Source organism: Drosophila yakuba, chromosome 3R (genome assembly GCF_016746365.2).
Source record: "Drosophila yakuba strain Tai18E2 chromosome 3R, Prin_Dyak_Tai18E2_2.1, whole genome shotgun sequence".
In the NCBI taxonomy this organism is placed as follows: Eukaryota; Metazoa; Arthropoda; class Insecta; order Diptera; family Drosophilidae; genus Drosophila; species Drosophila yakuba.
The window spans coordinates 4,967,610-4,994,903 of NC_052530.2; the positions used below are offsets into that span (position 1 = coordinate 4,967,610).

General features: G+C 40.2%; 1 protein-coding gene across 4 annotated transcripts in view; it reads right to left on the bottom strand.

Annotated features, from left to right (window-relative positions):
- LOC6535575 (sex determination protein fruitless) overlaps positions 1–23,577 on the bottom strand; it is a 133,153-nt gene extending 109,576 nt beyond the window's left edge. Inside the window, exon 1 of one of the 4 annotated variants that reach the window (XM_039376523.1) lies at positions 23,075–23,572. The gene's annotated coding sequence lies outside the window, so the exon portion shown is untranslated. Of the gene's footprint in view, positions 1–23,074 lie in introns of all 4 variants that reach the window. The other 3 variants (XM_039376524.2, XM_039376519.1, XM_039376525.1) reach the window with 3 other exon arrangements.
- Between the last annotated feature and the right edge of the window lie 3,717 nt (positions 23,578–27,294).

A 27,294-nucleotide genomic window follows, 5' to 3' on the forward strand; every position in this document is an offset into this window, starting at 1 on the left:
ATTTATGTTTATAATTATTAATCAAAACAGTTTTAAAATTTTTGCGGCAAGAAACAAATAAAGAAAGTTCCTAAAATAGAAAAAACGGTTTCCTTTTAATAATATTTGAATTTATTTTTTATAGAATCCTAACTATTATTTATTATTAAAATACCTTGCTAAATATTTTACTCAAAATTTGATAACCATAAAAACTTGTTGCGGTTCCCTTTTAAATAATTCATGTTCAAATTCAATTCAATTCACTTCAAACAGCTATTTGAAGTACACGTTCCCGCCTTTAATTGAGCACTTAACCAAGTGAACAATTTCCATTTTTACAAAATTATTTGTAAGTTTCCCAGAGATTGGACGGACCTGCTGTTGAAATAGTCCTGTGGCAAAGGGACCAGAGTCGACGGCAGTTACGCAGTACTTATGCATTGTAAAATATGCATTAATAGCAGCTGCTTGCGAACATTTGCATTTATATGGAATACCTTTTGTTTTGCCGGAATTTGAGAAATGCAGGCACGTGGCTAATAAACCGCAAAGGAAGTGCTGCCATAAATAAGAATGCCTGCATGTCGGATCAGCCATTTGCCTAGGTCCTTGTACTTCCATATGTGGAGATGTGTGTATGTGTGTGTGTGAGTGCTGGAAGGATGTGTGTTTATTGTGTGTATTTTGGATTGTGCGTGTCAGCTGGCGAATTAACACGTCAAGCGGCTTCTGCATTGACAGGTTCCAATAGTTGCCACATGGCATGCAGCGAAATGGGAAGTGCCTGCTGTTTTGGACAGCGTGCGAGTGGACGTCCTTAAAGGGTCCTATTAGCAGGTCTAATAGGCAGACATGGGTGCATAGGGACGGATATGGGATAAATACAGTGAGAGAAGGTCTACGGCACATGATGCCTAGGGAAATCCTTTTAAAGCTGAATCTACACTTTTGAAAACGTACAATGGGTAACGCTGCGTATGCGTGATGTTTGAAAATCTCGAAAATCGCTATTTGTTCCTTTTCTTACATTTAACTTATTAGCGATTTCAGAAAATAATATGCATTACAAATTTATTATCACTGCTTCATTTTTCCATTATATTTCAAATGCTTCAAAGAAGAAGCGACAATATATTTTATTTATAAATATTTAAAATAGAGTCAGGTAGGGAAACTGCCGCCCTTTTGAAGCATATCGATTTACTGACTAATTTGTAATGCAAATGTTGGGCTGCACTTAACAAGGCGCAACTTAACTTGTATCTGGAAGTAAAATGGAAAGAAAAAAAACGTTCAAGGAACATATTGACAAGGAAATTAAATTTTTAATTACCATGTGTGCAAATACTTGGCGAACTTTACGTTCCGCTGTACAGACATTAAAAATTATTAACAGAATTAATGTGAAAAGTTGTGGAGAAGACAAAGGCGAAAGGCAAAGAGAGTGGCCAAAGCCACAAGAAGTTGGCCCCGACATCAAAGCAAACAGCAGTCGGAATCCAAGGCATCAAACAGACAAAGAGTCGAGTTAAAGTTTCCGGCTGTTGCTTTTGGCGCCTTTTTTGCACACTTTTGGCCAAAAAGAATGGTGCACCAGTGTTAATACATTATTCATGTGACCAGCAGAGTTTTCAACGCGTTGTCCTGCCATTTTCTTTACGAGCTTCCGGCAATTAAGAGGCGTCAGTGGGTAAACTTTAAATCGATCCGATCAGGGATTCATTGAAACTTTAATAATTTATACTCTTTCAAACTTAAAGTAAAATTTTTGAAAACCTTTAAAGTTACTATGGATCTATGCATCATTTATTGATTACAGTACGTTTTGCAGTAATTCCAATAACATTTAGTCGTATCATCTACAATCTCATAATTAAATCTAAGCTAGTTTATAAACACTTCATCTGAGAACGTTAAGTCATTTATCAAGATACAAACAGGCACTCATTCACTCCATTTTTCACTCCAGCAAAAAACCGGAAACATGAATAAATTCCGTGTTAATAAACATTCATGCCCGCAGCCAAATCAGATTTGCATTTTTCAAATATTTTACAAAACTAACCAAAATGGCAGCTAAATTGCACTCGCCCACGCATTCGCATTCCAAACAAAACTGCTGTGGCGGGGGGCAGGCAGAAGGGGCGTGGCTGAAAAAGAAGGGTGGAGAGAGAAAGTGACATTGCTAACTCGTGGATGTCGACAACGCGGGCGGAACGAACGCCGCTGGCCAAGCTCAAAATGAAAGGCACGCGCCTCGGCAGCAGAGAAAAAAGGACATCGAAAAGGATATAAAGTTTTGGAAATAGTTCGTTTGAGTACCCTGTAAAAATGTAATAAGAGAATTTTCCCTAAATACATGCACATAAATTGAAACTAAACCAAACATTTTATTGTTAGTACAGAAGTTAGTATCGTATTATATTTCGTTGTAATATTTATTAAGTTGACTAACTCTTAACATAAATATCTACATCAGTTCTTAGTCAAATATGATTTGAGATTTTGAATTGCATTTATATTTTACTTTAAATAGTATTTATTATTATTTAAAAAAAATATGCTTATGAACATATCGGTCAAGTTCGATGCTTATAAAATTTTCAAATGGACCCATAGAATAGGGTATAAAATATATAGGAGAACGAGCCCGAGTTTCCAAGTCTGGCTGACTGACAGGCCCTGTGCGAATAGAAAATCGAGGCAGTGGGCGGGTGGCTGGGTGGGGGTGTCATGGACGGTGGGAAGGCGGTAAAGGGGGCGTGTAAATTTTCGAACTAAGCCACAGCGAGCAGAGCGACTGACACTCGCACAAGACCAACTCAAACCAACTCAACGCAACTCAGCTCGCTGCCCGCGCCGTATATCTTCATTAAAATGCAATGCATCCTTGGGAGAGCAATGGGTCCCGCCGTCCCACTACCACCCCTTCCCCTCTTCCACTCGACTCGCTGGCCGTGGTCCCCAGCTCGTCCTGGAAGCCCCTAGCCCCTTGACCCGAGTCCCTGGTCCGCGATTCTCGGTTCCCAATCCCCGAACCTTCAATCGTGTAAGCGTCCGCGCGTGTAATGACAATGGTGGCGCGTGGCTTTGACTTTGACATGGCCGTCGGCCAGGACTTTAGCAGGAGAGCGCAGGACACCATCGCCTCCCAGCCCAACACCATATTTTTCAAATGCAATGCCCCGTGACTAAAGCTGCGGCTCGACCTCTCGCATCAACACGTACGTAAAAGTCAAATCAACTGGAGCTGTAAAATTGGAAGTCTGCCGTGAAAAATCGGCGTATGCGTATGGGTTGGAGCATGGACTTGGGCATGGCGAGTTGCCGAGCTGGAAGTTGTGACTGCGGATGAGCAGCATTAACGAAAATATAAACAAACATCTAGACTGGCAGCTAAAAGCAGCCAGCACCTTATAAACTTTAAATGGAAAACAAGAAGAGGCTGGCAGGTCGACACTGGAAAAGCAGGTAGTAAACATATGATTTTGGTAATACATTTTTATTACAAATATATATGTTCTTTCTTACATATCACTTGCACTTTATTAACTTATATAAGCTATATTAAACCAATCAATCAAAAAACGTTTAATATAAATGTTAAACGAATATTATTGCATATATAATACATATTTAAGATAAAATATTATATTTACATTTCCTTTCAATTATTTTATTTAAATTTCCTTCGTTCCTTTTAAATTAAAATAAAATATAAAAGAAAAGTGCATTTTGAAAAGCAAAAGTTCGCAAGATCCTTGACTGGATTTTCCGCTCGGTGCTGGGAAAACCGCGATTCAGGGAGCTGTGAAAGGGCGTGACATGTGGTAAGTGCAACAGGAGCAGCAGCTCCAGAAGAACAGAAATGGAAGCAAAGGCAAAAGGACGAGAGCAGTTCGGTTTCAGGCAGCCATCATAAAATGATGCGCCCACAAAATGCACATTCACATCCTGGCTAGGTGTAAATCACGTAGCACTCTGACGCCTTTTACAGTGCCAGTTGTTTTACCCACAATAAAATTGAAAAGCAGCCAAAACAGTACCAGCAACCAGCAACAACGACAACAACAGCATTAACAACGACAACAACAATAACAGCGACAACGACAGTAGAACGCAAAAGTTTTAAAAGTAAAATGACAAGAGCACGTGCGACCTGTTCGGCGGTAGTCGAAATTGAAGGTGTTCGTTTACGTCGTCTACCTTGAGTACACCGCGAGGAAAAGGCGAAACTGATCTTAACCATGATTGCCAATAAAACTTAGCTGGATTGTTGTATCAGTAAATGTAAAAAAAACATTAACTAGAAATTATTATTACGCAATACCTGAGTGGCAGGACGCCAAAACTCCCAGAAAGGCATATAGAATTTCTGAGTCTCCGACAAGTTTCGCTACCCTTTTTTCACCGTGTATGCCTCCCTTTAATGCCCGCCCGCTCAGATCCCTTTCCGACTCTAGCTGAGTTATGGTTAGACATCGATCTCCTGGGAAGCCCAGTGCCAGAGCTGACTTAGCCGGGCTAAAGCTTCGTTCCGAAAAAGTTTTTGCATTTCTCGTGCGGCTCATTACAACTCCGTCAGAGCAGTAAAAAACACTCATATCAGAGCAGAGACTGCAGTTCCTCGTCCTTCCCTAAACCGGAAGTCCCCTTTCGCCACGCAAAAGCAGCACACATACCATTACATCACTCCTTATCCCCAACTTCGGTCCACGCGCCGAGTATTTTGTTTATTAAAATTAAATGTCATGGAGCTGGAGAGCCAAAGAACAGTGGTTTTCGAGGGGTGAGTGCTGAGTGGAAGCTATTAATTTATTTAATTATTTTTAACCTGTAATAGTAGTAGTAAAAGTAGAAGTAAGCCCTTGGTCTATAACAGTCTTTACCGAAGATTTAAGGAGCTAAGCTTACCTTTCTATAACTATATTTGGTTGCTGGACTTTATGTGCACATACTCAACATTCACATTAATGTTTTACATGTTTGATTTACCTATTTAAATACTACACTGGACTGGAATGGAAACGGCAATTTGTTATGTCTTAGTTGTTTACCCGAATGTCCTTGATGTTTCCCTAATCCCAGTGACAGTGTGGGTCCAGTGACCAGCGTCCTGAAATGGAGCATCACCAGCTAAGACCACCAGGTGGTCCCAGGACCTTGGACTCCTGCTGCCCAGCCTTTTGCTATATTATTAGTACTGCTGTTCCTGCTGCCTGTTGTTGTTTGTCGCCAGTTGCTATTAATGCCGCACAACAACAGCAGCAACACCAGTAGCCCCTTCTGCAACCTGATGCACACTTTTTACGAGCTGCACACGCACACGTGCCGGAAAGTTCCCAAGTCCTGAGGTCCTGGGGACAAGGACACTGTGTCCAGTGGCCAGTGTCCAGTGGCCAGTGCCCAGTGTCCGGCAGATACGTGCCTTTTTGCTTTGCCATTAGCCTGGGAGCACTGCGCCACCGTGGTGCACCGTGGCCACATTAAGTGATATTTGTTTTACATGAAAATCAACTCCTGTCTGCTGTCCCGAACAGAGCACTCGCATTCCTCCTGACTGCTGTTAAATTTAAATTTCAATTGCAGAATTGGGAAATTGGGGAATTGCGGAATTGATTTGCTAATTGCATTGCCGTCGCGTGGTTAGTTGAGCTCATCATGGTTACTTAGGGGCAATTTTAATCAATCATCAATCGGTGAGTGCGTTTTGAGGCGTTGAGCCTGCGTTAAATCCAGCAAATCCATAACTAAACATCCCATCCATCCGATATGCAGCCTTAATGAGCACCAGAAACATTAACCGCATCAACAGCTTGTTATATGCACAAATGTGTCAAGCATTACAGCAGCAGCATCTGCTGTCAGTGGCACCTCGTAGATATATATCTCGGGGATATGTATCTTTTGGGTCCATACAAAAATACATCCCCTTCAGCCACAGCAAAATATAACTTCGCCTAACCCACATTGCAGTGAAAGTTTTCGACTGCGCCAAATTCATGCCACTAAATGCTAATGCACTAATTAGTTCACGCTCTCAACTTGGCTGTCTGACTGCTCAGACTTTGCATTTGCCATTTAGCAGACACATTGAGACAGCACCGGCATTCGGGCTGCAAATGATTAAAAATTCGCAGACATCCAGAATGCAAACAAAAAATGGGAAAAAACAGTGCAAAGAAAGCAATAAAAGTGAAAATGAATTGACGAAACAACAGCATTTTAATGGGCAAACTCGGCAATACAGTCTGCTCTTTTGGAAGGTCCCACGATTTGGAAACTGCGCTGGCCTAAACGCCAAGTTTCAATGGCCATCCCACTTAAAGCTACTCTGGGCAAATACGGCATTTTAACCCGATTAAAACATTTCCTTTCCTCTTATTTTAATAAAAGACTTTACAATTTATAGCAATAATTCTCGGTGACATTAGCTGTTGGCCCACTGTGCTGGTCAGTAAATAAATAAACGCCAACTTGATTCCGTCCTAACCAAATGTTATTCAGCCGAAAGTTGTATTTGCCGTTTGAAAAGCCTGAAGGAGGGTGAATCAAAAAAGGAACATGTCTAAATGTAAATAAGTAATTTGGTCAAAATTAATTTAAGTTTTTAAGGTCATGTCGCCTGAAACTATTTACCACTCCTTAAACATCTAAACATTATACTTGTATTTCCTTCATACGTATTTATCCTTCTTTAAATGTTTTGGTTTATTTTATAGAGAATATCCTTGTCCTTTCTAAATATACCCAACCATATATTGGCATTCAAATTTGGTTTTAATTTTCTTTTATTACCAATTTCTGGTCGAACAGAGAACAAGCCCAAAAATTGTCAAATACCAAATCAATTTTGGTTTCACAATTAACAAAAATTTTCCCAATATAAAAATTTAATTGAAGCTAGCGCAAAAAACTGTTAACACCACGCAGCGCATTTAGATATACATTTAGATATGCATGTATATGCATGTTCGGCTTAGAAAAAGCAATTGAGTGTTTGTTGACCGCCAATAAATTGGGCCATAAACTTTTTAGAGCCCAATCGACTGGTGTAAAATATTCTTAGTTATTTTTTAAACGCTCGCCTTATGAGACTTGAAGTTCATTTGGCTGGCGTTGTTTTTCGTACATTTTCTGAGCGTAAAGCACTGCCCATAAAAGCCAAAGGCATTTAAAGCGGTGGAGATGCAGGTGTGGCAGTGGTGGCAGTTGGGGCAGCTGAGTGGTGGCAACCTGGCTAGCCGCAGCAAGTTGTAAAGATGTCCAAAGGCCACAGCACAAAAGTTTATTATAGTTTGGCCGGAAGATGGCGAGGGTTAAGGTATTGAAAGTCCCTTCGCTCCTCACACTCCATTGCGGTCACTCTGGACGCATTTTCTTGCACTTCACTTTACAGGCGCTACTTTAAATCCTACGCAGGTCATGAGTTAAAAGGAGGTAAATTCAAATAGAAAGGTGTTTAAAGAGGTGGTTAAAAGTAGGCTTTAGATGAAGCCGATAACTTCCTTTCAAAGGTTTTGCTGTTCACCAATCAATAAATGAGGAACAAATAAAAACGCAGGTTGATGCAAGTTGTACAAAAAGTGAATAGGAATCAAGTTAATTAGTAAAAATAAATGTGTTCTCAATTAAAAATGCACATTCAACTTAATTGCAGTTTTTTAAGTTTAATAAAATTATTTTATATTATAAAACAAAGGCTTCTGGCTGACAATTAAGGTCATTTCAGTTTTACGCATTTCTAGACATTTATAAAATACCTATTGTACCTTTTCTTCACACTACAAAGTAGTGCTTTGTAGTGTGAAGAAAAGGTTAAAAAGGTTAAAAAGTTTTGGTTTTATTTTTCTGATTTATGGGACATTTTTAACTTATACTAAATCTAGGGCATTCCTTTTCTATATTTCTTTTAGAATAATTAGCCTTAGCTTAAGATGTAGTATTTGAATTCATTCCAAATTGTTTATATTCAGTGCTTTCCAGCAACAATATTACCCTTTATAAAAATTCCTTACTGTAATTAATTTTATAATTTACTTTTCAAAATACCCATAACATATATTACTGCATGTATAGTGCTAAATATTAATTTTTATTATTTAATTAGCTGTTGAAAACATTGCACTTTACATTTCCGCAGTGTTGTTCAGCCAATGTTCCACCTTCGTCAGGTGCCATAATTAATTTCCACGCCAGTTTGTTTTCCTGCCGTTGTTATCGCAGTAATTGTCACCGTTGTTGATACTGTTGCAACAACAAGGTTGCCTGTACATTTGTTGACATCTGCGGATTTGGCTGCCTGATTTATTGAAAAGGGCCAACCGGCACAGTGGTCTGGGCCAGTTCTATATGCAAGTTGGGTTACGCGTCACACTCACATACATTCACACTCAGAGCCACACGCGCCCACAACTTGCTCTCTATAAAAATGAATTTTCAGTCAATGCTGGGGCACTCAGACGACTTTGAGTAGTGCTTCAGTCCACACAACGGGGGTGGTGCAGCAGCCGAGAACCACCGCCCTGCGCCCCATGCCCACCGCCCACCGAGATAAGCCAGTAAATGGGAGTGGGGTTGGGGTGAGGAAGTGTCCTACATTTTCTCATTAAATTGCCATGGTAAATATCTAGGTAGTTGCCATAAACTTACTAACAAGGCGCCAACGTAAGGTGCAAGTGTCGAATATTTTTGGCCACCACTTTATTGCTGTTTTCTCCAGGAAACTTTTAATTGGCCCGAGCGAATGGCCATTGTCTTTTTGACAAACTCAAGTATAAGGCTTTAAATGGTCAAAACGGAGAATAGTTTCGGGCGCCATTGTATCAGCCATGTGTTCGTTAGGCGGCATCAGGAGTGCACATGGCCATTGAAATTTTGGCCGTGTCAATAAGTGCAAACAGTGGAAAACAGCGAAGGCTACATTGTAATGGTGAAACTTTCGCCAGCCCGCAAGCGGACATTAAAAATGCATACCTAAAGGGCGAATTTACGGGTTACAATCACGTCCTCCCTTTTATGACCCTAGAGTCCTTTTTTAGCCCCATTTTGCGGGATGTTACTCAAATTAAAGCCTGTTGTTTAACAGCCGCGTTTACAGCCCCTGTAATGCAGTCTTACAGTGCGCACAGCTGTGCGAAAACTTTCGTAATGAAATTGCTTTCCATTTGCGGGCTGCGTATAAAGCAAAGAGCTTACTTTAAGGGAAAACTAAGTTTTCCCAGGGGAAGGGGTTTAAAGTGTAGTTACGATGGTGGTAGTTGAAGGAGGGTAAGGTGCCTTGCGTAAAAGCCCTTTAAAGAATTTTTGTAATGGGTGCATTTTTGAATATAAGGGTTAGTTACCTTCTTTATCAAAGCTACAAATTGTCTAAATACGCAAAGCAAAGAAACTTTTGCTTAAACAATCATACAAAATTGTTCCAGAGATCTCTGAGATCATACGGACAGACAGGCGGACATGTCTACTAATCCTGATCCTTATATACACATACCGCATTTTGCAACGAATCTATTATACCCTTTTATTTTTTTGAATTTAAGCTTTGCCCAAAAGTTTATTAACATAAAAACTTGAAAACACCCTAATTTCAAGATTAATTTAAGCCACTTGATTCGCCAACTGTAAACGTTTTTCTTACGCAATAATAGCGAGCCTCCCAATGGGGCAGGAACCAATATCCCGCCCACTGCCATCCATTTTGCAGCCAGTACCCCACCCTCCTCTCAGAGCCACTCGTTGGACTGGCCGACGACACCGATGCATGCTGGCCACGCGCTCATTTCAGTTTAAATTGAATTGAAGCCAAATGCATGCCATGATTTTAAATTGTTTGGTTTGGTTTGGTTTACATTGCATTACGCAGAAAAACCTCTCCCGCAATTCCGCCCACCGGGTGGATTTAGTGGGTGGCGGTGTGGGTGGGACGGGGATTCGGATAAAACTTGGCGCATTGGTGCACAAAACTACACAAATTGCTGACATATTCAAATCAATGAGAATGAAAATAGGATGTGTGCTTGTGGGTGGGTGGTTTCGGTTGCATCTTCACCCATAGAAAGTACTTGCAAAAACAAATATCGAATTAAATAAATTGCAAAACTGCACCGATGATGAGCGGAGTACTGGTGCATTTTTTGGAGTTCGCCGGATTTACATTTTCGCCATTTACGAATGCCAAGCGATAGTCGCGATACTTGTAGCGATAGTTACGACCACCCAGCCATTTGTTTACTACATTTCCACAGGATCCTTTTCGAAGGAGGCAATCAACGAGCCAAAGGAAATAAAAAACGTTTACGTTGGTGGCTTGTTAAGTGGCATATTTATGTAAGACGGAGCCCGCTCTTGATTCTGTGCCAAAAAAAGGAATCCGAATTCCGGACCGGAATTGAAATGATCCCGGGACCAATTACTTGCGAGGGGGTGTCGCCCGTTTTGCGGTTTTTTCGTCTCCAAAAACGCCCAACTTTTATTTTTGTTTTCGCCTGCTTTCAAGTAAAAACTATTCAATTTATAGACGGCTGTGGATAAGCAACGAAAACAAAAACAGAAACTTAAATATTCACAAAACAGCCATTCGTTCCAACTTGAGAAGCCTTGAAAGTAACTTAAAGAAATGTTGGGTCCTGCAAATAATTTAGAGAAATTCTAAAGGATTTATAGCAAATGTTTTTTGTGAACATTCAAATATTTTCAATAGGTTTTTTGTTTGACTGTATAACCTAGGCCAGCCCTAATGAACGGCTACATCAAATAAATCTAAATTTTGCTTGTAAAACTATACGTAAGCCAGCTGAAAATTCGCCATATTCCGCCTCGTAAACCACCGAAAAGTCAAATGAAGACAAGTTCAAGCCGGAATGCAAGTGGAAATGACCCAGACCCAGGACACCAGACAGATGGCCTGGCCGAGGGGTAACAAGAATCCCATGGGCAGATGGATACAACAATCGTAAGCTAGGATGCAGGGGCATTAGCACGAAGGGCGAAGGACGAAGGACGAGCATACAAACAATCTGTTGGTTTGACGAACTAACTGACTCTCCGACTGCCAGTTACTCCGGCAGCGGCGTCGACATCGTTGGCACATCACATACGCCCGTCGATGAAAAATGGCTGCCCTTGGCGCCTCAGCGACGCCCAACTGTCGGACAGACGACCCAGCCAGCCAGACACCCGAGGAACAACAATGGAAACAGAAGAAAAATAAGGAAAAGCTGAAGGAATGCGGCCCAGAACGACGACTAAGAGCTACCTCTTATTGGGTGCTTTACTCAAATGTACTCAAACGATAACGATTTTTTTTTTATAAAATAAAAATAGATAGCCCTATTAAGATAACTTTAAAGGTCGCAACAGATCCAATGAAAGTTTTGCTATAGAGACGTTTTATTTAATGATACGATAATTAGGAGAACTTGATTGTAAGCTACTTCTCAACAGTTGTTAAAAAAAACTGTGGTCAAATGCAGAACGGTCCATTCAACCCCAGAGTATTAAATATATGGGTACGAAAAAATCTCGCTGGTCTGATGCTATTTTTGTCTCCGTCTGACGGCTCAGTCCACACTAGACAGCAAAGTTAAAATTGGAAGTAAGGCTTTTATCACGTGCTTATGAACACCCCCAGATCACTCCCTTCCCTTCAGGGTGCCTTTTTCTGTTCCATCGGCTACCGAAGTCGTAAGTAGGTTGTCCCTAGGTTGTAAGTAGGTCCAGCTCTCCAGAACTTTGCTTTTGGCATAGAAAATAGCTGAAAATCGAATTCCTTTTGTCCGACTGTTTACTGTGCCTGCGATTGTGTGATATGTGGGCGGGGAAAGGCAGTTGGTAGAAAGAGGGAAAGGCAGGGCCCGAAAACCAAATACCAACAAAACTTACTGCACTAACTTGGCCACAGTGTTGAGATTCAGCTCGAGGATAAATCAGGTTACTCTTAAGTCTTCTTAGCTGAATGTATTCGTTTTTTACTCCAAGGTGCATTGAATTGTTCGCAGGGAAACGGAAAATTTAGCAGAACCTCAGGCTGTAGACGTAATTTTTTGTGATACAGAGCATTATCTCTACTGTTGAACTGGATCAAGGATGCAAGAGCGAGTAAATAATGAGCTAGATGTATTTTAAATTATGTCCAGTGTTCGTTTGCTTTAATATTAGAGCTTAGCAGCACAATCGAAACCCTTAATAAAAGCCTTAAACGGCACAAGGATCCTGTTGAATTTTCGCATTAAAAATTATACTCCTCACTGCTTTGTGTCAAGTTGGCCAACACTGCTTTCCTTTTGGCCATAATCGAGTTGATCATCATAATGCGCTTTGTGACGTTGTGTCAGCTTCAAGTGGCCGGGTCCGCAGTACCATTGCCTCGGTGTGCAGCACTCTGTGCGGCCCAAAAGCTGTGCATATTTTACACAATCCCACTCGTCCTTATTTCGCCTCCTTTTTCCCCGTACAACACATACAACTTTCGGTGGAGATTTATCGCTATCGTGCAACTTGGCCAAAGAGTTCCGGAACAGCGGAATGAGTTTTGGGGGTAGAATTTCGACAATGCCTTTGGCCTAGACTTGGTCTTGGACTTGGAACTGGACCCGGACCTGGACCTGGACCCGAGTCGGATCGGATCTGGGCATACTTTCCTCCTTTACGACAATACATTCGTGGCTAATTTTTCATGCACAGTGGTCTCTTCAAAACGGGAATTTAATAACAGTCATTCACTCCCCTCTTCAATGCCCGCTTATAAACATTCTTATATATATAGTATCTTAAATTATATTCCATACAAAATACATTCCCTAAAATATTATTTAGATTTAAAAGAAAGGCAAAACATCTTTTCTGGCTTATAAATGTAAAAGAGCAAAACTCTCCATACAAAACTTCTTAGGGTAACAGTTTTTAATCCAAAGAAATTTACTTTATAAAAATATTATTTCTAAAGCCTACAGAATCAATATTCATCCAATTGCCCGAAAACCAAAAGTATCCTGAAATATTAAATCTGCTTCTGCCTCTGGTCATAAATCGGACAATTTGGCAATGTATATAATCGATGATGGCGATGCGAATCGCATTCATATTGGCCAAATGAATTGAAAGTTATTTTGATTGCCAACCGATTGGATTGGCCGTGCATGAATAAATTTTGGCATCGCTCTCGCCCAGCATAATTGTATGCATGTGATGTAAGATTTTAGCATTTTAATGAGATGTTTACGCCACAGCCAATCAATTGGCCAATCTATCGAGTTCTCGTCTAATTTTCATGTAAATAAGCCATGCCCGCGATCTCCGCCTCAATGCGGAGTTCAATTGCAGGTGGCCAGTTGGACCAGAAAGGGCGGCCAACGACAGGACGGAAGATCCTTGGTGCTATTACTCTTGTGCCATAATGTGCACTTAGAAGAATGATTCCCAACTCTTCTAAATAACCTCACTATTCCACATTGATATTATGAGTATTATTTTCATCGCGAACATTTATCCAAATTTTTTTTAATATATTAACACAATGGTGTTAGTATTGGTTTTAAAGTGATTTTCCTTGAAACGTGCTGTTACATTTGTATACTTACGTCCAGTTTTGAAAGTATCACTGCCTAGTTTCAAAATTAAATTGATGCTATCTCTGACTAGTTTCAATATTAGACATATATTTGACCGCATTCAACTTTAAGTGCACCTACTTTGCCTATCAAAACTGACAACAATCCGTTGTTAGACCAGTAAACACAGAGGTGGGTCGCAGGAGGAGCTCAAACTTGCATACCTGATCCACAGTGGCTGCACAAAGTTCGGCCACACAAACGGCAGACGCACGGTTCAGTCATGGCCCGCCTTTCAGGTAATCCCCGCCTCGTCCCTCCGAAAAAGACGAAAAATGAGGCAAAATCCAACGTAACATGGCTAAAAGGCATACCAGGCAGTAGCCAGATCCCCACTGCCCGCGCTGTGCTCCTCATTTTCCACTACTTCGCAAACCGTTTCACAAAACGTTATATGCAAATCGCATTTGGCATACATATTTAGCAGTTGTTGCCAAACGGCCAAAGGAGCCTACACTGGGCCAAATAACGAGTGGGTTTCACTTACATTCACTCAAGTAGTATGCAAATCTCCAATCTGCTTTGTAAAAACTGTGTCATTCATGTGTAAAATCACATTCAGATGTATGACCAACAAGTCTAAACAATCAATACATGGAGAAGTAAAGGTGTTAAGTCTACTGTTAGTAAATTAGAATACTATATTCTCGGATATAAAAAGATTTATTCTAAAGGTATAAAATGAAATTTTGCTGACACCAGAAGACTGGCTGTAAGCGGCCAATTTTGATCACATTTCAGTGGTATTAACTTTATTGTGCTAAAGTACAACTTCTTTACCCATACCATTATTTCTCTCAGTGCACTGAGATGCCGGAGTACGTCCTCCCGGCATTAGCATATGCCAGCGACAGTTGGCTCCTGGCAAGGTTACACAAGCAAACGCACACGATAAATAGGATATGAAAGTGGCAGGGGGAATGGGGGAATTCAAGCCCCCTTTATTCAGCCCGCCGCCCATGTAAGAAGTTCAGGGAGAGTGTCTCCCCCCTTCTTTTTGGTGACATTAAAAGTAAAAGGAAAACATTTTTGAGTCGCTTGCTATTTATAAATGTGCCGGACATCGATGTGCCCATGGATATGGATGATCTGAGATTTCTCTGGCCAGGATAATTCGTTTAAATTGGCCTGATAAAAAATGCAGTGGCTTTTAGGCGCAGCCAAATTCTTCGATGAGGGGCAGTTTGGAGAATCAGAGCCAGGAAATTATTGAAATCGCTTTGCCTTGAGTCTGAGCCGGGAAAACTTTGAGTTTTGCTAATTGAAAAGCACAAAACGGGCGGCGGAAGATGCCGTTTGGTCAAAAGGAAATTAATTGCAAATGACAAACACTTGACCGTAGGATATCCTTTCAATTTTAAGTTTTTTTCTCCGCTTTCATCGGCCACTCTTTTAACGGAAATATCCTTGTGCCATTTACCAGGCCATCGATGGCATTTAATTTCCGTGCTGGCGCCAAAACTTTAAGCCGGCCCAGGGCATTTTCCCAAAGTTAGCGGGAAAACTTGCTAAATTCTGAGCAAGGTGAGCCCAGCCGAATTTTCCGCCATCCTCCTCCGCGTCGCCAAAGTTTTACAACTAACGGAATGGCTAGCACCAACAAATCATTGGTGTACCCACTATATAAATAATCCAAGCAAACAAAGCTGGTCGGCGATACATGAAAGGCTAGCGAAAGAGGGAGATGGCATAAAGTGGGAAAGGGACCGCGAGTGTACAGAAAATGAGGCAAAGGTTCTGTGCAGGGGATACAGTAAGTACCGGAAAAGTACGGGAACTCTAGAACTAGGCAATAAAAAGGGAAGCCTAAGGCTTTTCCATTTAAACTCTAAAATATTACTACTGGATCAGATTTTAGAATATGTCTCTCTTTACCATCAATAACTTTATATTTATCCCTACTTTAGTTTTTATTCGCAAAAATCTCTCCTTTTCTAATTGATATCAGCAATTAGTATCTGCTACAAAATGTTCTATGAAGTTACCACTGCATCGATGTGGCACTTCGCGGGCAATCAAGCAGCCACCTAGTCACAGCGGTTGTTGTAATTTTAACAGCAGCGCCGTCTGTCGCGACAGTTTGCAGATATACCTTTCTCCCAACCAGGATGTGGCACCCACTCAACCTTTTCCCGCCCAACCACCACCGCCCCCCCTTTTTTTTAGCCCTCCTGTCGCCGTCGTCTGGCATTGCGGTTAATGAAAGCTGCGATTTTACTTGGCGAAATTGGGTCGCTGCTCTTGTTTCTGTTTCCGCACCCTTCCCTTTCGCCGTCTGTGATGCTGTCTCTGTCTCCGTAGCTCTCCCCGTCCCTTTCACTGTCTGCTGCCGTCGCTGTTTTTCCTGATGCGGGAAAACTGCTCGTTTTGCATTTACTTACTGGCTTCTGCTGCCATTTACTGGAGCCCTTTTTTTGTCCCTATTCTTCCAGCTTGTTTTCTTTCTTCTCGGTTGTCGCTCTACTTTTTTTTTTTTTGGCTGGCAGCCGACACCAAAAGCGTTTATAGGGGAAAAGTCGCGGAGCAAGAGGGAAAATCTGTCTGCCGAGAATTTCCATACAATTTACTCTATACTACCAGTGAACTATTTGGTCGTTGAATAAATATGCGAACTGATCATAAAGCGATACGAAGTGCTAAACAGTTAAATTAATGGCTCAGTTTTTGCTGGAAAAACTGGGGCTCTCTATATGGTAGTTGCAACAATAATAGGATGTCAAGACTATTTGGTAATGAGGGAAATGGGCTGCTTGATAAAAAATAGCTAAGCTATTACAGAAAAGTTATTTAATTCAGCTTCATAATTTTTCAATGCCTTCTATATCAAAACAATCAACGCTTTCATTAAGAGATTATAATAATATAATAACAATTTAATACAAATAATTTAATTTGATTATTTGACAACGAAAAAAAATAGAAAATCCTAAAAATGGTAATCTAAAAATAACTTACAAGTATATGAACATTTTAAACGTGAATTATTTCAATTGAAAACTCGTTGCCTTTATTTTCTAAGAATATCACTTAACTATAATAAAAGTATCCAAAATAAAGCAATTCAGGAATCGTTGGTCATTGCACTTGGTCAACCATAACAAAGATAATCTTTCAATTGCGGAAACACTAAGTAGGTAGCATTGCAGGCCTGCAAAACACAATTCGTAGGCAAAAGAAACAAATTCCTTTTTTCTGTCACATTGAAGTTCGTAAACTAAGGACAGAGGATTATTTATTCTTTACCGGCGCCGCTGCGTCTCCGTTTTACAATGTCTCGAGGGAGTTTTTCGTCCTTTTTGGTGTTTCTCATTGTTTCTCCGACTCTAAAGTCACTGCTGGTGGTAAATCCTTAATCAGTGTCGACTTAGCGTCCAGTTTAGCGGTTGCCTTTAGCAATTTCCATAGATAATTTAAGAAGTCGCCGGGCAGGGCCAAAAATAAACAGAAAGCCACCCACATTTTTACACGGCAAATTACACACGTCTAAAGGCAAAACATGGGGATATGGAGAAGGTTTTCTCATCTCATATGTGTGTGTATAATTGCGCTCAAAAATATAGCACACATAGATTTGGTCATCTTTTTAAAAGCTTATTGTATATTTATCATCTGCTCAAGTCTATTTTCTGTCTTTATTTGATTTTAGTTTCAAAAAGGTTATACATTATTTTTTGAGGTATTTAAAAATAAGTTAGAATTATCTTTAAAGATTATATCGCATACTTAAAACATTTAAAGTCTTTGCCAGGGCTAGTACATTCATTCTACTGAACCCAGGCATAGTCCTTCAAGTCTGGCCGTTGCTGTATTGTGTGTTTATAGTAGAATATTTTCACGCCTCAATAGCGCACATTTGTCTTGTGTAGACGGGCCAGCGTTTTCAACGTTATCATTTTAAGCAGGCGCACAGGGTGCTCATGTCCTGTGTCCCAGAACAAGGACGAGAACAGAACGGGCCAAGAGCAGTGGACTAAAAGGGGATACCGTGCCGTAAAAAGCGGTAAGAATGGAGGGCAGTCTGCTGGCTGAACATAAAATGCACTTGGCCGTGTCTCTGGCGTCTGCTAGGATTCGATTGGAGTGGACTGGACTCCACTGGACTGCAGTTTAAAGCCGGACCAACTCGTGGCCAAGTGCTTAAAATTGTGTAAAATTGGATAAGGCCGGGCCAATGGTTTTACACCCCAAAAACCCAAAGGTGTAAATGGAGCAGAAACGCAGACAGAACGAATTGGAAGGAAAGTGTCCTTCCTACAGTCAAAATAGCGTTAAAGGTGTCTAAAAACTTACACATTCGACTTATTTTTTTTTCTAGGCCTAAATTCCACAGGGAGTTTTTTTAAATTATAAGCTCATTATAAGCAGATTATTTTTCAAGAGTTTCTTTTGGGTAAGAGTTCTTGTAAGTTACGTAACTGAGGAAGAAATCGTCTAACCTACTGAACCTTCACTGTAGTTGAACGGTATTTACAGGCACTCCATGTGTCCATCTAATCGAGCCGACGGAGATACAACGCATCTAATAGTCTTTGACCAGGAGCAACGGATGCGGATGCGTTTCACCCAAGTGCTGGATGTGGATATTTTAAATAATTTATCAAATGCCATGTCGTGCTGTGGCATTGTTGATGCTCTTTCGGCTTCTTTGGCTTGTAATGAAATTAAATATTGATGCAGGCGCTTGCTGGCCAAGAAAAATACTAAATATCGGAGGAGCAAAACCACAGGCCTAATAAAACTGCTCATGGGCATTAGGTAATCAAAATGTTAGCCAAGTCGAGGCATTTTACGCAATTTTACATATTCAACTCTCTGTCCTTCTATATGTATGTGCATATAACCCTCCCTTCAGCCCTCCCTTGACCCGCTCTGTCTTGAGTTCTGTCCGAGTCATTTTATTACTTTGAGCATTTTTGAGCATTTGGGCAAATACTTTTCATGCATTTTTAAATTGAAGCAATTATGAAGCAACTGGCTTAGTAAAGACATTTTTGTCTCCTTTAATTGGCAGCCGAGCTGCAGTATTGAGCTGCATTTTGGCAGTGTTATGTAAGAGCCGACTGGATTGTAAAATCTTCATCTCCGAAAAGTTGTGCAGAGAAATTCATTTAACAATTTGTGGTTTGACACACTAATTGTTTGTCGAAAAAACGGCAGAAAGCAAGAAAGAAATATAACTTGAAAAGTGTATACAGTTGAGGTGTCCAAGCAAACCGATAAATTGGTTGGCAATTATAAGCCAAACATTTGCATATCTCCCATGGTCTTATTCCCAATTCAAATGGAATTAGAGAGACTTCTAGTATTATTATTGGCCTAAGGTTAAATGTGCGATTTGAGTGCGAGTTTAAAGTGTGTGCATTCTTATTGCAAAAAAGAAAAGTCATTTCCCACATAGAAATCTCAAATAATATTTTCAGGTGTAGCTATATCCCATATATAATAATCTTGATCAACTTTGGCAGTGTTAAATGATTGCAATGCAATATTTCACTTTGCGTTTGACTGTCCCTGCAAAATTAAGACCAGCTTACAAGGTCAAAGGGCTTGTAGGGATAGCAAGGTCCAGACAATTGAAACAAAAGCGCTTTGTGCACTCATTTCACTGAACTTTTTCCTGTAAGTGCTAGGCACAGACTTACTGCCACAAAGGAATTAGAAACCTCCCGGAGTTACTGGAAAACTCAAACAAAACAGCACTGAGAGCCCCAAAAAGTGCGCTTTAAGTTTTAAATTACTTTGTGGCATTAGCGTTTAACTATCCGTGACTTTTGAGCATTTCTTCTGTCGTGTAACATTTTACACCGAGCTCAAGTGCGAAAGTTAGGCTAATCCCAGATTAGCCAATAAACAACGCGAAGCTGCAAATATTCCGCAAGGGGTAAGTGGGTACACTAAATACAAAAGCAACTTGGTCTTATGGTCATAAATTGCTGCGATTCAATAAATGTTTGAAACTTTGACCTTGTTTCCCGTCCAAGTTTTTAGCACAAATATTAAGTAAAGTGTACCTAATGGGAACATTAATATTACGAACAATAAAATGAATTATCTATATCCGTATTTGCTAATTTTCTCACACTTTCTGTAAATATTTTATTGCATAAGGCCCATTTACAGTCACCACTTTTTATGTTTCGTTAATTTGTAATAAATTACCGCAGTTGATTTAGATGTATTCGGCGAAGCTTTTATCTAATGTGCACTCAACAAATAGTCCATAATACTATTTTATGAAAATTTCCAATTTAGCCAAGCCACATATGCATATGAACACATGTAAACACACCCAAAAACACAAAAACACACGTAATCGCGTGAAAATTTCACAGACTCATAGAATAAAATCTGTTAATGACAATAAAGTGTAAAAACATTAAACGCTGTAATTGTCGAGTGCATGCAAATGAAATTTGTAAACCCCAACCACACCGCATATGTCCTTTTCCCCTCTCCCCAGCTTCTGCAATCCCATCTTATGCAATTTATCAACATTGTATAATTTGCACAATGTGTCGCCTGTAGACCAACCGAGTTATGTTTGTTAATTTCCATGTTGTAAATAAATAATTAAATTACTTTGCAGGGAAATGCCTCATAATGGGCTCGACACCGGAAAGAGACCCAATAAAATACACAACACAGATATTAAGTTGTTTTTAATGTGCTCGAAATGCTCTCATCCTGTGCAGCTCTGTGGGTTTTGGTTTGGGTTTGGGTTCGAGTTATGATTCTGGGATCTCTACGATTCTGTCACTGGGGCCGGGCCATCATCATTCTGGCAACAAAATCGAATTACTTCCGTATGTTGTGGCATTGTGAGCACTAGCATTCATAAATATCCCCAATTCATGCCGCACAACAACACGAGCATCCAATGCAGCTCCATCTTGACACTTCACTTGTCCTTGTCAGCCATTACCGACCGCCCTTTGGCCCCAAGCCCCAACCTCCCTTACACCAGCCCATATTTGCCTCATATTTTCCCGGACTTCCTGGGCTTTCCCGGCCTCCCCGGCTTTTCCCACCTCCCAACTTGTTGGACTTTGGTAACGGTTCTGGCTCTGGCTGTGGCTGTTCATCAGGCTGCAGTCGCAGCAGTTCGGCTTACACACAATTTACAAAATAACCTCAATCCACCCACTCAATCCTCCGTCCGATCCCCGCTGGAAAACTGCCTTCCCGCCTCGCAGGGGCCCTTCAGTCAGTCACTCAGTCAGTAGTCAGGGAGAGTGTGTACATTGTCTTGTGTAAATATGCAAATTTTTCTTATTTTCATACCCTGAAAGGGAGTCTCTCAACTTTAGTACGAACTTTACAAAGCACTCAGGGAAATGCGTCTGAACTACTGCTGTTTTATGAAGTCTCCTGAAAGTTTTGGAAGTGTTATGCAGAGTAAGCTACACTGTATATGGGGTGAACTAAAATAACGACACAAAATATATTTAAAAAGTTTCTGCATCATCAATTACTTCTACAGATGGAATATTTTCAGATGTATTTATTTTTCTACTAATCCAAAGCTATATATAATTTTGCAAATCTTCATTCCATTCCATTTATTATAAAATTAATAGAAGGTCTAGATGGGATGAACGCTAATTTTCTCTTTCCCAATAAGCTATGGTTGTGATATTGAAGGAATATTCTTGCATTGAATTAAATGAAGATTACATTTTGACCCTTAAAAATAAGGGTTAAATGATTTTCCTTTAATATCATTTTAAGAAGTATCAGAAGGGTAACACTCTTAAATATTTTGCCTCCTAGCTCCTAAAAAAAGCTGCAACTCTTCTTCTAGGCATATTTCGTGCAAGGGTATCAGCACATCGACTTCCTGCGGTGTATCCTGTCAATCCTGTTTTTATTGTCAACGTTGTTGTTATTGTCTGAGTGGTGATAGGGATCGGGGCGCGGGGGTGGGGCGGTGGCAGTTCGTGTAAACAAACCAAGGCGTCGGATTAAAAAGTTTTGCATTACAAAGAGTTTTCGGTGGACGGGTGTAATGGAAAGAGGCGGGAGGACGGAAGCTTGGAAAAATGTTTTGATTATTTAACTGCAAGTTACGATAAAACTAATTGCAATTACAAGCGGACTCTTTCCCTTTATGGCCCCTAATGAAATTGGCAATGCCAAGGCTGACGATTCAGCACAACTCAAATCAAACTCGGACGCAAACTTCGCACTGCAATTTTATTGGCTCGGTTCAATTTGAATGCTATGCTTTCTTTGTTGGCCTCTGCATAAATTTTCCTCGGGCAATATTGATTTCCATTACAAATCCAATATTAAACTGTGCCCCTGAGAGCGATTACTCGATTTCTACCGTTTTGCTTACTTACTTAAACCTTAGTAACTCACCGAAATTGAGGACATGGCCAGGACACAGCCAGGATACACTCGGCCCACAGATTTGGAGTTATTACAAAGGATCATTAAGAGAGTAGATATATTTTCCCTGCGGACTTGTCATTTAATCTCTGGAAATATTTACTACACTTTCCTAGCTCATAATTTGTGAAAACATTTTTGGGGGCTTTTAAAAACGAAATCTTTTAAATTTATGTTGGCCGGGGGAGATGGAAAAATATTCAAATATATTATTGAATATAAATTGGTAACACGGATTAGGCAGGCTGTAATTGAGTTTGGACTAGTGAACTCCTGAACAAAGTGAATCAAATAAAGATGAAGGCATCTGATATTTTCTAATAAAATATATGGAACTATGGAACTATATGGAACCTTAATTTTGTTGTAATTTAATCCCTCGGTTTTTATTTTCTATGACTAAACTATTTACAAGGTATCCATGCAACACCTTTTGGCAGTCAGGACTTTCATTTTATGATTATAATTTCTATAAATTCTCTTGTGATTATTGTAATTATTAAATGCAAAATAATAAACGGTCTAGTTCTTTGTTTGATCTTAATTATATTAATCAAAATTACGATCACATATTTGTTAAGTTTTGTCACATCTGTTAAGTTTTGATTTTGTGAATAATTTTAAAATATTTTAACAGAATGATTGATTGAATGATTTTACTTGCAGTACGTTAACAAATAAATTTTTGGAAATTTACTAAAATCTTTAAAGGCACTTAATTAAGTGGAATTAAAATCTGTAGAGCCGTAACCTTCTAATACCTATGTATCTTACATTTTTATATGTAAAACCTATTTTATAAACACATACTAAATTAATGATTGCTCATAGTAAACAAGCACGTAACGTATTTTTTCAAACCACTTTATAAAATTTCCAAAGACTTTATTTAAATAAATATTTCTACAGAGAAAAAGAGCATTAATAATGTTTTTAATAACGATTTCGTACCTGTGTTCTTAACGTATTCCACAAAACCACTTAATACAATTTCACCAACACAAAATGTGTTCTAAAAAGAGCATATTACCTGCACCTTATTTAACTCTTTAGCAAAACCTGGCTCTTGGTGGCCGGGAACACAGACTCACCTGCTTTAATTTGACCTTATGCGGCTGCAACTTGTTGACTTTAATGAAAATGCACTCAGAGGCTGACTGGCACACACAAAACGCTGGCACAACAAGTTAATATGTATTAGCTAGTCGCTAGTATGTCTCTAGTATCTTGGCTTAAAACGGCACTCGGTGAGACACCAACAGAAAAAAAAAGGACAAACAAAATCGGGCGGCACTCGCACACAAACGTACGCACACAGTTGCAAAACAAGTCAAGCGCGAAAGGACCGACTAAAACATGGCTAACATGTCTGGCTAATTGGCGTTTCTAGCGCCGATTTTTACAGCGCTCTAGCATTTATGTAAGCTGAATGTAAAACGCTTTACAGGACTTCAAAGTCTGGATTGGATTGTATCGGAATGGATTGGAATGTTGTGGCAGGTCGTTCGATTTGTCGGCTGCTGATGTCCTTCGAAGGGATTGTGTGAGCTGTGCGTCCTTGCTGAAGGAGCCGCCGCGTCCAACTGACTGCTGCTGGATGTGCAAGCTGCGATTGTTGCAACGACTCTGCTGTCGCAGCACCAGCTAAACGCAGCAGCAGCCGCAGCACGGCGGCAGCAGCAGCAACACATAAACGCAGTACATGGTGGGTTCGGTGGAATACATATACATGCTCGTCGCTGCCGAAGTTCCTTGCCGTCGAAGGGTTGTGTAGTTGCACTTGTAGTTGCTCGTGTTGCAACACACACAGCACCAGCACCAGCACCAGCACCAGAAGCAGCAGCAGCAACAGCAACAGCAACAGCAGCAACACGACATCAACTTCGGGCCACATTGTGCAATTGGCTTAGTTCCCAGTCAACAACTGGCCGCCTTTACAGTGCCCGTTTACAGCGGAGAGAAACTCTCTCTATACCTGTCCTGCTCTCTTTCTCCTGCTTTCTCTCCGAGGCTATTCCCGAACATCTGTTCGCGCTTGCCGGCTCTTATCAGTGAAAAGGTAACAGCTTCTGTTCCATTCTGTTAGCGTGCAAGTGCACTTTTCTTCCATGGCTTTCCGCTGTGGCTTTTCTTTGTGTTCCTCTTCCTTGTCTTACATTCATTTCCGTTCCTTTTGGTGGGGTTTGATTTATTATGTAAAAGTACAAGGACACCGCCACATACAGTGGAGACCTTTAAATGGGGCCCATTGAAAGCATTTAACAAATCAAATATAGACAGTATGTATGTATGTAACTATGCAACTTTTCGGAAACAATTAATAGTGAGTTTTGAAACACTTTCAAGCAATTTGTAATAAAATTATCATAGACTTCGAATAAAACATTTTTATTATAAAAAAAAAAGAAGCCATTACCCAACGATCTTGACTACTGGGAGATCACTGTACACAGGGAGCTGCGTGTGCGTGCCAAGTGTTGGACAAACAAGCTGAGCACTAAAGCCAGAATACATTTGAGACACTTGCAATCGACTTAATTCACGGCAAGAAGGGGCATGATGCGGCATCATTTCCACGGGGGATTGACAAGCAATATGAAAACGGATTACCACAAAATGCAAATTACGAAATGATCAATTAATATAAGCAGCTAGCCAGCTACCTAATCGCCCGATTAAACCACCTTAACATCGCCAAAGAGTCAGACATTAATTACACGAAGTAAATACCCCGCATCAACTTACTGAGCAATGATAAAATCTATTATTAGAGGTGCCGAGTGGAAAGTTACCCAGCAACCAACGTTTGCTGTTGCCAACCGGCGTTGTTAGCAGAGCTCTGCTAAAGGACCTCTGTTGATGTTAACTGGGCCGGCACGTGTTTCTCTCTCGCACGCACACAGTGAAGCGGATTTTTTGATTCTGTTTTGATTAATAGCTTCGTTGCAAGCTTATCAGGCGCCCACACACACAAGCGCACAGCCAGGAAGTGCAACAATGTCACGTGGCCGGCATTTGCCGAAGTCTCTCGCAAGGACTTTCGCTCGCTTGCTCGCTCTCATACCGAGTTGCCCCCATTTTCTCTCTCTGTAAGGCCTGCGCTGTTTACAGCAGTTAACTTTTTTCCAACGCCCTGCAATCAAACATGTTGCAACTACCCGTCTCTCTTGCGCATTTCCCCAGCCCATCGCAAAGCAACAACAAATAAACAAACTAAACAACAACAAATATAGCACGAGCAGCAAAAAATCGAGTATTACATAAGTCGGTGCTCCACCTACGCGAATTGGATATAGTGCTGGCCCTATGTGACTGTCCTATATGGAAGATCGGGTATTTTGGTCGGTTTCTCGCTTTCGGCGAATGAAAACTGCGAAATTTCATTGTTCGTTTTAATTGCAAAAGAGCCTGGCTTAACTGCCACCCAATGTGGCATGCATTTGGGGGCCACACGATAGTCGGAGAATCACCGATTTAAAATTAGCCAGCAATGAAGCGTAATCAAAATATTATTTATTCATTTTTGTTTGCCATTCATCCGGTTTTGACCTCATTTTTCATCTTTCATCTTTCTTTTTCAAAGAATAGCAAATTCGTTTTTTAATCCTTTCAATAGATGCTATGTTGTGCTATGTATTTTTTTGTCAACTAATATTAAATAATAAAATATTGTGAAACAAAAATTTGATATTTTGTCATTCTGTATTATTATGGTTTGTTTTATATTAAAAATATTATTCAACATTCAATCCTTCAATTTTAAAAATAAATTGATGGGATGAAATGAATTTTTGTTTATTTAGCCATTAATTTTGTAAGCTATTTTAAAAAAAAATTGATAAGATGAAATTAACACCTAAGTGAACCGAAATAGGTGACCACGTTTCATTTACTGATCTGGCAAAGCTTCGTCGTATTTCAATATTAAGCTGAGCACGATTATAATATTTTAAAATTGTTACATATACGAAATTAAAAAAAAAAGAAAAAAATAAAATTTGTTTATTTAAAAACAAAATTAGGGCCTTTACTTAACAAAGTAATTTTGATATTTAAAATATGTTTATATATGAACTTTGCAACGGAAATAATTTGGGAGTTATTGAGACAAAAACAGTTTTTCTTTTACCCTAATAAACGCACAACTAAAAATCAAAGGAGATGAAAAAATCGAATATAGTATCAATAGTAAAGTCGAAGCTGTAGGCTTTTAAAATTATATTAATAAACATATATTATATATTTGAACACAAGTATCCGAATTGGAGGTAGACTTATACCTTCCTTTTTTAATATTCATTTTTTAATATTGTAAGTTTATTTTCAAAATAATCAACCGCGAATTTAATAACGCATTAAAACTAATCAGGTTTTGATTCTGAACCTTACACAATAAAGTTCATTCAAATCAAATCTCTTTATAACAAACTTAAATCAAATGACACTCAACTAGTTATACCAGTATTATTTCGGTTTTAGGAAGTCTAGTATTAGCAGTTAATTAGTTTATGGGCATTTTTCAATTTAATTATATTCCCCAATTTACTTTCCACAATATAAAGATAAATACGAAACATTCGACTAGAAATTAAAGCCTTCCCACGGTGAGCCAAACTGGGTTGCTGCAGCCGTGCGCTAACTCCTCCCCTTGCAACATGTTGCAGCGTAATCGCTTCCCCTGCTGAATGCTCGATGATGTTTGCTGTGTTGCACTGGTGGGTTTCCGGGGCTTCACAGCGGTTTCGGTCGGATCCGGGCTGGTGGTGTGGGCTCCCTACAGATTTTGCATTTACTCCGCTGCCTTTTTGGCCATTGCCAGGACTCTTGTTGCAGTACACAGTACATGTCACCTACATACACGCACACACACATACACACACGCACACACAAACTCACACACACGGCGCAGCCACACACAGATGGTACACATGCGTGGCTCGTTTACATAGGAGCCAACCGGCCAACCAACGACGTTCGTCCATGTCGCCTACACATTGGCGGGTGGCCTTGAGGGGGCGCCACCAGTGGGCTGGTGGGTGGTGGGCGGTGGGTGGCGGAGGGTTCGACACTCTCATTCGTCGGCGGAGCTCAAGGACCCCCATACCGCCTACCTCTCTTTCGGGCCATACAATGTTGCTCGTTTGGGTCTCGTGATCTCGGGCTTTCGTAACCGAAATGCCAAACATACAGCGGGGGCTGGCGCAGGGGCGTGGCATTCAGCATTCGAGGCTTCGCGACGAATGCGTAAAGTTTACAAAAAATATCCTTGCAACAAACTGCATTTAAATCTACTGCTCTTTGGTTTCATCTG